Below are 13,440 nucleotides of genomic sequence, written 5' to 3'. Positions count from 1 at the left end.
AGTTTATTCTCTCATGGCTCTGGAGTTCAGAAGTCCAAAATCACAGTGTCGGCAGGGCCGTGTTTCCTCAGAAGCCTCTAGGGGAGGATCTTTCCCTGCCTCTTCCAGCTCCTGGAGGCAGCCAGCAATCCTTGGCTTATAGATGCATCACTCCAATCTCTGCCTCTGTCTCCCCCTGGCCTTTGGAACCAAAAACACAGGTCTTTGGTTCTGTGGCTCTGTATCCCAATTTCCCTCTTCTTCTAAGGACAACAGTCACACTAGATGTAGGGCTTACACTAATCGAGTCTGACCTCATCTTGACTTGATTACACCTGTAAAGACCCTATTTCCAAATAAAGTCACATGCACATCTTCCAGGTGGGTGCGAATTTGGGGGGGTGTGGTGTCACGATTCCACCTACTACAAATCCCAAGTGGAAGAATAGATCCTATGAACCACAGGCCAAGAGCCTGCCTGATTTCTAGTTTGGACTGTCTTGGGGAAACTGAAGAGTGGGCGGAGTCCTCCATTCTCCTGCGGGAGGCCCATCCTAGGAATGTACCAGCTGGGTGCCTCCTCCATGCCTGCCCCCCCCCCCGCATGGAAAGAGGGCTGCAGGCCCTTTCCCCCTCCTCCCAGCTTCTTCAAGAGGTGTTTCTGGTCTTCCATACCTGCCTTCTTCTTACCCCTGCCTCTGCACACCGTGATGGGGACCATACATCCTGTCGCCTTCGTGTCAGATGGGCTTTGTTTCAAGCTCCCCTTGATTCCAACGCTCAGCCTTCACATTCTGTCAGGCAACAGGGAGATGATCTCCTCACCATCTAAAGTTAGAAGATGCAGCCAAAGCCGTCTTGAGGGAAAATTGTAAAGCGGGCACAGGCCAGCTGGGCAGCTCCCGGCTGTTCTGCACACATTCTCCCATCTCTGCCCTGGCTCCAGCATTTATTAGCAAATGACTTCGCTTCATGCCCTCTGTCTGCTTCTGTCTAAGGGGAAGGGGCGTGTACAGCATGTAACGATGGGGTCAGTGGCCTGCCAGAGAGCTGGTGCCCAGAGCGCATGCCTTGCTCATAACTCGGAGCTGTTAATGAGGTGACGTGGAGAGGAAGCTGAGGAAACTTACAAAAGGGGTGACGGAGCCTGGCTTGAAGTGTGACCCAGCCCAGGAGAGTTGCATTTAAATGAATACAGCTTTGAACTGGTGGCATTTCCAGCTTCAAGGGAGCGCAGCAGCCCTGCCGTTGGGAACAGGGACCTGAGGGGTGGTCCCCAGACAACGCCCTCCCAGGAGGGGACAGCCAGGCCAGGCCTCACAGACCAGGCGGTGCCGCCCGGTCCAGCGCAGCCCTCAGAGCAAAGGTCCCAACAGCATCTCTTGCTTGAAGCCCCCCCAACCCCAATGGTGTGAAGCTGCTAATACAAACTTTGCCCCGGTCATAAAGGCCCAGAAACTGGGGACAGAGCTCATGGGGGAGAGGGGATTTTAACAGTTCTGGCAGGGAGCTAAAAGGGTCCCCTCACCCCACCCCATGGCCTAACTGCTCCTCCCACCATGGCTAATAAGTTTGGGGCCAGACACTTATAAGCTGGTGTGGCAGGTAGGAGCCCAGGCCAGGAACCACTCAAGACAGCTGGGAAGAAAAAGAGCCAAGGTGAGGGATGGGGTCAGGGAGGGACTCTAAAAGAAGATCCATCCAGAGCAACAAGCATCACTATTACCATCACCACCATCATCACCATAATCTTCATTATCATCATCACCATCATTATCATTGCCACCATCTTCATTTTTATCATCATCATCATCACCATCACCTTCATCATCATCACCTTTGTCACCATCTTCATTACTGTCATCACCATCACCATCACCATCATCACCTTCGTTATCACCATCATCACCATTGTCACTATCATCTTCATCATCATCGTCTTCTTCTTCTTCATTACCATCATCATCATCTTCATCTATGATTATTGAATTGTTTACCAGGGATTAGGCACTGGGCTTTATATCCATTATTTAATTTAATCCTCCATACAACCCTGTGAGGTCAGCATTATCATCCCCATTTTAGAGATGAGGAAACTATGGCTCAAAGAAGGTAAATCAATTTCCAAAGCCACAGGCAATGAGGGGCGATCAGGACTTAAGCCAGACTTGCCTGACTCCAGAGCACATGGTCTGAACCATTTGCCTTATTGCCTCCCCACCAAGATCCATCAGTAATTACGGGAGCAGATGGGTCAGGACCTGAGCTGGAATCAGAAGATTCCGGAAGTGTCTGTGGCTCATCTTGGCTGAATGCCGGCTGCCTGCAGTGTGGGTGCATCAGGCTGGGGTTGGGGTTCTGTTTTGGGGCAACAGGCAAGCAGAAGAGGCATTACCCATATTTTACATGTCTCCCAAGTACAACAGGCCACTTTGAGCCCCATCTCAATGCCAAGACACATCCAAACAAAATGGAAATACACCTCCAATAAGCCTTGAAAAGGAATGAAGGTCTTCACTGAATATCTTGCCCCCAGGGGGAACTACATCATGGGACACTCAAGGTTTCTTTCCACCGTTCTCTACTCTTTCCTCAAGTCTCACACCCAGCAACATTTTCCTCCACTCTTCCCTCCTCTTTCTCTCTCTTCCCACACTCCCACACTCTGGTCCTCAGGTCCACGGCCTCCCGCCCACTTAATCTTCTCTCTTCCTCCATGGGTATTGATCAATCGCCTTAGCTCATTCACCAGGGAGAAGACCAGGTGTTCAAGTTCTGCAAACCAAGGCTACTCCCTAGAAGATGGTAGGAAGGTTGTAAACCTGACATCTCTTGTTCTCTCCATCTCAGTCAGGTGAGGAAACTGAATCTCAGAGAGGCCAATGACCGTTAGAAGGAGGCAAAGTTGGGATCTTTGCCAAATTCTGAGCATCCAGCAATGCCCCCTCTCTGGGCTCTGGGGTCCCTGACAAAGTAAGGAGAAGTTGGGTAAACCCACCGTTCCTCTCATGATAACTTGTGGGGGGATGGAGGGAGATGATGACATGTAAAGAAGGGAGTCTCGACTTGGGTTCTGGACTTGACTCCACCACTTCCAGCCAAGGGATCTCAGGAAAGCCATGGTTCCCCTCAGAGCCTCAGATGTCCCTTTCACATGGAGGAGGGGGGAGAAGGCTGAGGTGCCTTCCTGCTATAATACAGAGAAACCTTTCTGACGGTCTACAATTTTGAGGTCCCTCCACCCCCAAACTCCTATGAGCTAACATGCTTCTCCGGTACTCAGCCCTTTTAGAAAGAAAAAAGCAAAACATTCAAACCCCAGTGCTGTGGAAAGAAGCTGCACTGGAATTCGAGCTCTTTGTGTTCTTCCAAGAACCAAATGCCCTTCCTTAAGAAAGCGCTCCCCTTTCCACAAAGCCTCCTGACTGTTCCTTTGAAGCTAAAATTCACAACAAGTTTTCTTCTCCAAGCGTCTTGACTGTTTGTCTGAGAAGGGAAACAAGATTTTTTGAAAGAAAAAGTCCCAGGCAACATTTTTTATTTTTCAGGGCTCCTTTGTTTTGAACCTGCAGATTTAATCTTTCTAAACTTAAAGCCCAGACTTCAGAGAGGATGAGGGAAGTCTAACCTGAAGAGCAGTAAGTCGAGTGCAAATGTCCCCTCCACCCGCAGCCATTGTTGTAAGCCTGCTAGAACCCCACTGTCCATCCCTGCAGCTGGATGGGGAGAAGGCTTGCCTGCTAGAACCCCACTGTCCCCACCCCTGCAGCTGGACGGGGAGAAGGCTTGCCTGCTAGAACCCCACTGTCCCCACCCCTGCAGCTGGATTGGGAGAAGGCTTGTGGGGAGGAAGTTTTGCCTTTCTTTTAAATAGAGTTAAGATTTCATTGTTCCTAGCTCAGAGAGGCACAAACACAAAAATACCAAGAAAAATCTCCAGAAAAAGCCAGTTCTTAAGAGGTTTCCCCACCCCATCTCCACCTCGCTCCCTCTCCTCTCTCTCCCCAGGGTTTCTCACGCTTTTATGTCACATTAATTACTTGGAGATCTTTTCTCAATGTATCCTCTGGTTCAGTAGGGCTGGGGCCGGGCCTGGGGGTCTGCATTTCTAACAAGCTCCCAAGTGATGCCGAAGCTGCTGATCTGGGATCACACTTCGAGTAACAAAGACTCGGACCATAAAAGGTGTTTCACTGTGTCACAGAGCAAGTGGTTTCCAGCTCAACCATGTCCACATGCTTGGTCAGTGCCTGTGATTCTCCTGGTCTCGAGATGGCTGCAATCCTCCAAGAGTGACGCCCGACAGGAGGCAGAAAGGGGCTCTTTCCTCATGTCTGTTCCTTTTACGAGGAAGGGAACAATTTCCCCAGAAGCCTCCAGAAGCTGCCCCCTAATATCTCACTGGCAACCGCTCTTGCCTCATGGCCAGCTGGGCTATAGGGAGCCTGGGAGAGTGAGTATCTGGTAAAAGAGAACGGGGGTTACCACGGCAGAGGTAACCAAGCGAGAAAGGGGAATGGCTGCTCGTGGCCAGCCAGCAGTGTCCACCGCAGCCGGCTTTCAAATGCTCCAGGCCACCCCTATACGCTCTGTCTACCAGGGGTCAGTGGAAAGGGAGAGGGGTCATGCCAGGTTTCAACACGAGACAGGTAGTGGCAGTGACATGCAGGTGGGACACAACACAGGTGCCCCACAGCCCACACGGAGCACCAGCCCTCCCAGCCCCTCTCACCAGACAGCCTGGAGCCAGTGTGAACAACACACCCGGACTCCCCTGCTCCCTCTTCTCTGGGAGCAAACACATCATGTTTCCTGGTATCCTGGATACCGCATCAGAGATGTGAAGCCGAGAAGCGTATCCGCTGAGCCAACTGCGAGCGGCGGTGCCCAGTAAACTTGTCCCGCAGAGCCACAGTACGCTAAGTGTTGGGAACCGAGGTATCATTTTTTTCCAGAAGTCATATGCTGCCCCTTGGAAACAAGGGTTACCATGGTGATGTTTTCTACCTGGGCCTGCCTCGGGTGAGGTTGGAAACAAGACCCAGGTGTTTAAGCCAAACCAGTAAAGAGGCACAGAGCAGGGCCCAGTGGGCGGAGGGCAGGCGGGTTCCAAAAGTCTCTCCTCTTGGTGTCCTGGTGGGTTTGGACCTTCTGGCTCACATGGCAATTCTTGGTGACACAAGAGGAGCCCAGCTTTGGAGTCAGGCAGACCTGGATTTAATCCTGCCTCGGCCACTGACATGTGCGTGGCCTTGGGCGAGTTATTAAACTGTCCTGGCCTCAATTTCTTTGTCTTTATAATGGGGGAGGGCAAGGCATAGACCCTGATTTGCAGGATTGTTGGCATGTAAACGAGACTGTGTATTAGAAGCGAGGAGCCCGGCGCCTGCAGCGGAAGCTGGCACGGGACCAGCGTCTGGGCGCGCAGAGGCCACGGGCGCAGAGGGGCCGGTCTGATGCGACTTCCCTCCCGCCCAGGCAGGCAGACTCAGGCCAACTGGCACGAGAATGAGATGAAGGTAAACGTGGAAGACGTTCTCAATCTGTCGTGAGAATTCCTGCCCCGGAGACGAGGAATGCTGCAAGTGTGCGTGATCCGCGCGGCCGGGGAAGCCAGGCTCAGGACCGGGAGCCACGTGACCGGCTCTCCGTGAGAAACGCTGTGAGAGGCCCCTGGAGCCGACGGATCAGCCGGCACCCCTTCCCGTCCCCAGGCAGAGCTGGCTGGGCATGTCCACGGGGCGTGCTGGTCGTGGAATCAGAAAGAGAGCCTCCGGACAGATGCTAAACGGCCCCACCTCACCATCGAGGTGCCTCACCCCCAGAACCAGGATCCTCCCAGCGTCCCAACCGCAAAGCTCCTGCACCTTCACCGCCGGGATCCCACCCTCCCTGGCTCCCCGCACCCACCTCATGTTGTGCCGCTTCCAACAGCCAAAGGGCAGGGAGGACTGAAAGTCTGCACCCTGGTCCTCGCCCTGGGAGGGTCCACCCACACTTGCCCCAAGGCCTCCTCTTACACCCATCCCCGACTGAGAAACCCTCATCCCGAGGTATTCAGACATTCCCAGGAATTCAACCTGGTGAAGGAGTTTCCAAGCCTGGGAATTACTTTCCAGCAAGTTTGCACATCTCTGATCTACACACTGTTTGTGTTGGTTTTAATAACAGCGCCCAATGAACAGGCTTACTTCCCTCTTCTCCAAGCTCTCGGGAGATACCTCAAGGTCCATCTAATAAACATTTGTATACGTCAGTAGTTTTTCTCTTTCAGCTTCCAGCATTTAAAGCCAACACTGAAGTTTTGGAGTGGGACAGGGAGAGCAGCAGTACGTGCCTGTCCAGAGCCATGGATTAGACCGAGATTCCGACACTGGTGGGTCCAACACAGCGGGTAGGGGCCTTCAGAGCCACTGGATGAGCCGGGTCCTTCTTCCTGGAGCATCTATTGTCTCCACAGTGAGTATCTCCATTTCTTAGGGCTGCCATAACAAAGTACCACAAACTGGGCATCTTAAACACAGACGTACATTTTCTCACAGTTCTGGAGGATGGAAGTTCAAAATCGAGGTGTTGGCAGGGCCATGCTCGCTCTGAAGGGTCTAGAGGAGGATCTTTCCCTGCCTCTTCCAGCGTCTGGTAGTTGTTGGCATTCCTTGGCTTCCTTGGCTTGTAGATGCATCGCTCCAATCTGCCTCCTTCATCACGTGGCGTTCTGCCCTCATGTGTCTATGTTTCTGCGTCTCTGCTCCTCTTCTTATAAGAACACCAGTCATGCTGGATTCAGGGTCCACCCTACTCCAGTATGATCTCATCGAAATCTAATTACATCTGCAACAACACCATGTCAAATAATGTCACCTTCTGAGGGACTGGGGGTCAGGACCTCAACATATCATTCTGGATGACACAATTGAACCAGTAACAGTGAGTAATTGAAAAACACTGTTTTTGTGTTTAACCCAAGATGGATAAGTGAGGGAATAAAATGTAAAATTCACATGAGCTAAAATGAAGACCCTCATGCCTGCTGTAGGCTGGACCCCAGACATCCTTCGCCCTCCTCTGCTTTGGGGGGCGCTTAGGGAAAGAGCTCAAAAGCCAGAGTCTGGGGCCAGAAGACCTCATTTTGTCACTTATCTTGGGCAGAAAAGAGCCAAAATACGTAAACCTGCAGTCAGCAGGTATGATGTGCTCACAAGCACACATGTGGGATGATTTGAGGGCAGACAAGATTGTGGGTGTCCTTTCTGGGTTATTTGATTCCTAGGGGCCTGCACTTCTCATTTTCTTTGAGCTAGGTGACAGCTCTGTAAGTTGTAGGAAACTTAGAGAATGCAAATGATTTGTCTATACATGTGCTGATGAATTTTGTCCGGAGGAATGGCACTGACTATCGCCCTGTGAATATCAACCAGTTTTGCATCAATCTCTAAATCTGTTTCAGCATCCCCAATTGCCCATTTATGCGTGCTCTTTGAATCTTCCTTTGAACTGGTTATAACATACTATTGGCTTCCTCATTCAATGATGAGTTAAAGAAACTTAACTTGTCCATTTTTTATTTTCTGAGATTCATGACCTTCACAAAATGATGTTTTTACAGGGGCAACAAGGTAAGGCATTTGAACGGACAAGTTCCCGGCAAGTTGAGAAACGTATGGTCACAAATGACGGCAGCCATGACCATAATGATCCTATCAAGATGCGATACCTCCAGGGAACTCTGCCGTATCCAGCGTCATCTCAGAAGGATCTGTCAGCTGCTCAGGCTGAGTGATCAGCAAGGGACAAATCTTCAGGTGGTCGGCAGGCTGCGGGGAGGCCAGACGCCCCCTTGGGCCTCACGGAGTGCTGTGTTTCAGCTCCACGAAGTGCAGAGAGATGGGGTTAGGTCTGAAAAATAAACGAGATCATAAAAACCTCCCCGCTGGCAGTGTGGTCGGGCCTTGTGCGTGCCAACAGGCTGGAGCCTGGTTGCCGAGACGTTGCTGATAGCCCTGGTGGGTGGAGGTCCAGGCCGAGGCCTTGGAGAGGCTGTCCAGCCCCACGAATCCACCTGCCCATACAAGCACAGCCCGCCTTGGGCCTCTAGGGCTTCACCTTCCTGCTTCTCCTCCCAGATAGAGGAGTCAGAGCCCCTGCTGCCCCACAGAGCAGACAAGTCTGTGCAATTGATGACCCGAGAAGGCATTTCTGTCTCAGGACTGAAGCGAGGGCAGGTCCTTCGAGGCATTCTAATTCAAGATACCCAGGGTCTTGGTCACCTGCTGCTACTCCCACCTGAGGCCATCCTGCAAGGCTCCACAGCTCAGGAGGGGGTGTGCCAGGCCTGAAAGGTGAAAACATCAAGAACGCTTCATCCACGACGTTGCACAAGGAGCCTAAGCTTGGGTGTGAGGCTGACCTGGGTTCGAATCCCAGCTCTCTCCCTTGCCCGCTGTGTGACCTCAAGGGAGATGCTTGATTCAACTTCCTCAGCTTATAACGGAGAATAACAATCGTGTGCACCTGGTGGGTTGTGGGATTACCTGGGAACATAGGAGACACGCCTGGTTCGGAGCAGACTCTACCTAAATATTGGCTCCCTGGCTGTTCCCTCCTGTAGGATGGAAACAGAAGGTCCGATGTAGGCTCTCAAAGCACTAGATTTTGCCACGTTTTACTTCTGGCTCTGACACAAACTTACTCATGTCTGCTCTCTGGGTCTTTAAAATAAGGGGACCTGAACAAGGTATGGAATTCCAGCATTCCACCTTGCCATTTTTCAGGACATGGGAAAACTGAGTTGTTTTCTAAGGAATGACTGCAAAATTTCAACAAAAGCTGTCCCGACTCTCTTTTCCTCTTGACCCTCCCCAGAGAGACAGGAATGTCTGGGAGGGGCAGAGCAAGTCTGAGGGTGGCTCCTCAGACTTACCTGCAGAATTTTCTAAATCCTCCACCTGCAGAATTTTCTAAATCCTCCGCTGCCCTCCAGAAAGCAGACAGAGTCTCGGCTGCATTTCCAACATTCTGCCTCCAAATGGAAGAAGCTGCATTGAGGGGAACTGCTTCCCCTCATTAAGATGCTCGACCATTGTCAGATATCCCAGGGCAGAGAGCGGGCTCCGCAGAGCACGTATGGGGAGTCAGCTGTCCCGGAGAAGCCAGCTAGCCGCGGGTCAGTGTGGGCAGCTGGGCTTATTATTCAAGGGGATGTAATTCGCTGGCCTGGAAAGTTCGCTACCTCCATGAAGGAATCAGCCTCCCCGTTTCTGCCAGATGATTAAAATATTAAGTGAAAAACATTGCTGAGAATCAAAGGGAACCAGTGCAAAATGTGTCCTGAAATAACTCCTGGACTGCCCCTCTGACAACTCTTCACCCCGAACTTCTGGTAGCAGCATCAAGTTCAGGAAAGGCCCAGGAGTGCCATTTCTTTCCCTCTCCTACGAAGACCATGCTTTTTCTGGAAGACATTTTCCCCCTTGACAACTATTCTAAGAACGCAAGGAGGGTTCTTATTTTCTTCTAAAAATTATGCCTCCAGACTGGGAGCTGTGCTAATGTGCCTGCATCAACAGCTAAGCAGAGTCGACAAGACGCTCCTGATGTGAAAATCTGAGAGCGCAGAAGGGATGGATTTGGAACTGCAACCCCACCCCAAGGTCCCTCTCACGAGCTAATTCAAGTGCATTTGAAGTGATTCTGTTCATTGGAATCCATGCATCTCCCTGCCTCTGAGGAACTGGATAAGTTCTGCACTGACCCTTCTTCCGAGGTCTGTAGAAGTCCATGCTTCTGGTGGGGGGCCAGGAAGACATTATGTTAATGTCCTCAAGGTCACCTCTGGCCCTCAATTTATGGTCTGTGCCCCCTCCCATCTCCTCCCAAGCACACCCTCTGTTGCTCGGACCTGGACTCCGCAGTTTCTACACACACACACACACACACACACACACACACACACACGGCATGGTACCACTCATGCACGACATTTGTGTGTTTCTAAATTTTTAATGGGGTAATTGGAGTCAGGGAAGAAGTGCCTGGGCAGAGATTACTACCTGTTCACCACAATAGGCTCCCTTCCTCTGGGCACATAGACTACATATCCCACCTGCCCTTGCAGTGTAATTTGATCATGTGACTTGAGATCTAGCCAATGGAAGGAGAGCAGAAGTGAATACGTCTCAGTCTAGGCATACAATAAAATATTTTCTGGCATTAAAAAGAAACAAAGTACTGACCAAGCTGCACCTCAAAAACATTATGTCAGGATGAATCTCAAAAACATTATGCTTAGTGAAAGGCACAAGAGACCACATGGTTTTATGGTTTTACATACATGAAATGTTCAGAATAGGCAAATCTTGTATGGTTTTATATACATAAAATGTTCTGATAGGCAAATCTATAGAGATGAAAAGTAGATTAGTGATTGCCTACTGGGTAGGAGCAGTAAATGGATACAAGGGATCTTATGCGGGGTTAATGTGGAGGGGATAGTAAAAATGTTCTAAAGTTACTAAAAAAATTACTGAATGATACATTCAATGAAATGGGCAAATTTTATGATATACAAAATATACCTCAATGAAGTTGTTAAAAAATAAATAAAAGAAGTGAGCATGCCATTTCCAGGACTGGTCTGTAAAAACCTCCCACATGTTTTGCTCCAGGCCCTTTCCCTTCACCCTGGCTGATGCAGACAGTGACGGAGAAGAGACAGAGGAGCCTGGGTCCCTGAGTGACTACGTGGAGTACAGCCACACCTACCGTGCTCATCTGTGAGCAAGAAGTGAACTGCTCTATGCTGAACCACTACTTGTTTGAATTTTGTTCTTACAGTAACTTCCTTACATGAATTTGTACAGACAGTTCCAGGGCAACCACCGTATTTCCATCTGAATGGCATTCTGGTTCTTTGGTCACTACCACCACTGGAGCTGTGTTTCTTCGCCAGAAACCCTTCATTTTCCTCACATCTCACTGGGTCCTCTCTTCCACTTCACCCCTTCCCCAGTACCTCTTGAATTGCCTTCAGGAACTCCAGGTCCTTCTCTCTCAGTCATGCAGAGCATCCAAGTCAGTAGATGACCAAGCATGGCAGGTTGTTTCCAGGGCAACCATGGGAGAGAAAAAGGAGATGAGGAAATTATCCCTGTGAGTGCTGGGGGTGGGGGCTGAGCCCTTTGTGGGGTGCGGGAAGGCGGGAAACTTATGGCATCAGACTCTACCAAACTCTGCTGCCTTTTTCCCATCTCAAGCATCCAAGTGTTCCTGCATCTCCAGAACTGAGATGGCAAGAGGTTGGTAGGAATCAAAAACATTCTTTGAGTTATAAAAGAGAAAAGGTATTGAATATTAGCATGGAAGAGATATCGAAACAAAGAAATACCTCCAAGCTACAAGGATCTATGTACAACTCTATGGTTGGAGCCCAGACTTGCTCAGCTTTGCTCCTGCCCATCAAGCCCTAGAAGGCATCCTGCACGGATCTCTTGTACAACAAGCCAATATTTTATAATAATATAAATGGAATATAACCTTTAAAAATTGTGAATCACTATACTGTACACCTGTAATTTATATAATGTACATCAACTATGCATCAATCAAAAAACATTTTAAAAAATGTCTCCAAGTGTGCATTTTATCTGCAATAAGCAAAACAATTTTTTCAAGGATCATTGAAAACTGTGGAGGAGACAAATCCTGGAAAGTTTCTGGGGCAAAAGCAGTGACAAATGGGAGCTAATTTTACAGGCCTGTTGTTCACTGAAGGGACGGGTATTTTCTTTATTCGGCGCGCTGATGCTGTCGGGCTCCGACACTGCAGAATCCACCCCCACGTACAACATGCCTTCCTCTCCTTTCTGCCAGCACTGCCTAAGAGCACGCCTCACCTAGATTACCGAGCCCTCGCTCTGCTACGCCTGCTTCCTCGCTTGTCTCCCCAGCCCACTCTCCACAGCCACGCTCACAGCCAGGCTGCTCTCCTCCTTACAGCGCTTCGGGCTCTCCTGCACTGGTGCAGTGCACAACCCGCCCGTCCGTACCCTGTGGTCCTGGGTGTAACACAGAGAGGCTTTCAAGCTCTTTGGGCCCCCAAATCTCTGTGACCTCACCTGTCACCATGTGTGACAGGAACCTTCTGTCTAACCACTTAGAATCCCCGACTGTGCAACGGTGTGCCTCTAGACCTTTCCATACCCTGTTCCTTCTGCCTGGAACTCCTCCCACCTCCCTTCCTCACCCAGGTATTTCTCACTCGCCCTTCAGAGCTCAATTCAGCATCCCGTCCTCCACAGGGTTGCCTCTGTCCCCCTCACTCAGTCCTCTGTGCTCCTCGGGGCGCGCTGGGGACTGTCCTGTGTGCTCCCTGAGGACAGCCATCGTGTTGGGAGATGTGAGCTGAGGTTGCGGCCATCCCTGGAGGATCCAGAAGTGGAGTCACAGATGGTTCCGCCTCAGTCAGGAGGAGCGCCAAGAGGGACATGCTGAGGGAAACTGAGGCCAGGACGAGGGCCCTGGGGCAGGCAGACTGAAAGGCAGTTCAGCACTGGGAAACCGGAATAAAGATGGCAGATTATTGTCGAAAATGTTCACCGTCCCCTTCCCCTCCCCACCACACCTCTCGTCTCCGCCCACAGCTTTCCTGGACAATGCCCACCAACCCCTGCTCACCCCAGGGCCTGCAGGTCACCTGGTAGAAGTGTCCTGGCAGGGGTCGGGGGTGGCAAGGGTTAATACAGGCAGGTCGATGCCAGCCTCTCTGTTGGCCAGTGGGAGACGGTGCAGGCCTAGGAGCTGACCCAGCGAGGTTGGTGTAATACAAAGCAACAAGAACAGGGCCGAAAGAACCAAGGTTAAGCGTACAGCTTAATCCCTTTGAAGTGAGATGCAGAACCCATCTCAGCTGGAGCCACAATATCCTCTCCTAGGACCACAGGGCGCTTGGCTCCCAGGCACCGGCAACGAACATCTCAGAGAGAGCATCCTTGTTTACCTACAAGAGATAATAAAACTGCATAATCACGGAGATTCAAACACAGTCATAGAGATCACCCGAGAGCAACTCTGCCAGAATGATTACAGTTCTCCAGATGGGTCTTTGACACAAAAGGTAAGATCATTGGATTCTCTCTGAAGGGAGAGCTTGTTTCTTCTGTATCCACACAGCAAATACCCTCTTGAGAGCTCAGGCCAGGAAGGCTCTGTGGGACAAGTAATAACAACCCGGGGGATGTAGGAAGGGCTGCACAGAGAGAGCTGGCCAGGACAGTCATGGCAGCCCTTCCTTAGGGAGCCAGGTGCCTTGTTTTATTATTTTATTTTATTTTTTAATGGAATGGCTGAGTTAAAAGCTTTTGGTTCTATACTGGGTTTCTAAGTTGAGCTATTTTTTTCTTTAAATGAGAAACAGATTACAATGAAGGCATTTTGTTATGTATATTAAATGCAGACAAGTCCAGA

Source organism: Balaenoptera musculus, chromosome 16 (genome assembly GCF_009873245.2).
Source record: "Balaenoptera musculus isolate JJ_BM4_2016_0621 chromosome 16, mBalMus1.pri.v3, whole genome shotgun sequence".
NCBI classification, from domain to species: Eukaryota; Metazoa; Chordata; class Mammalia; order Artiodactyla; family Balaenopteridae; genus Balaenoptera; species Balaenoptera musculus.
This window is presented reverse-complemented; position numbering follows the sequence as displayed.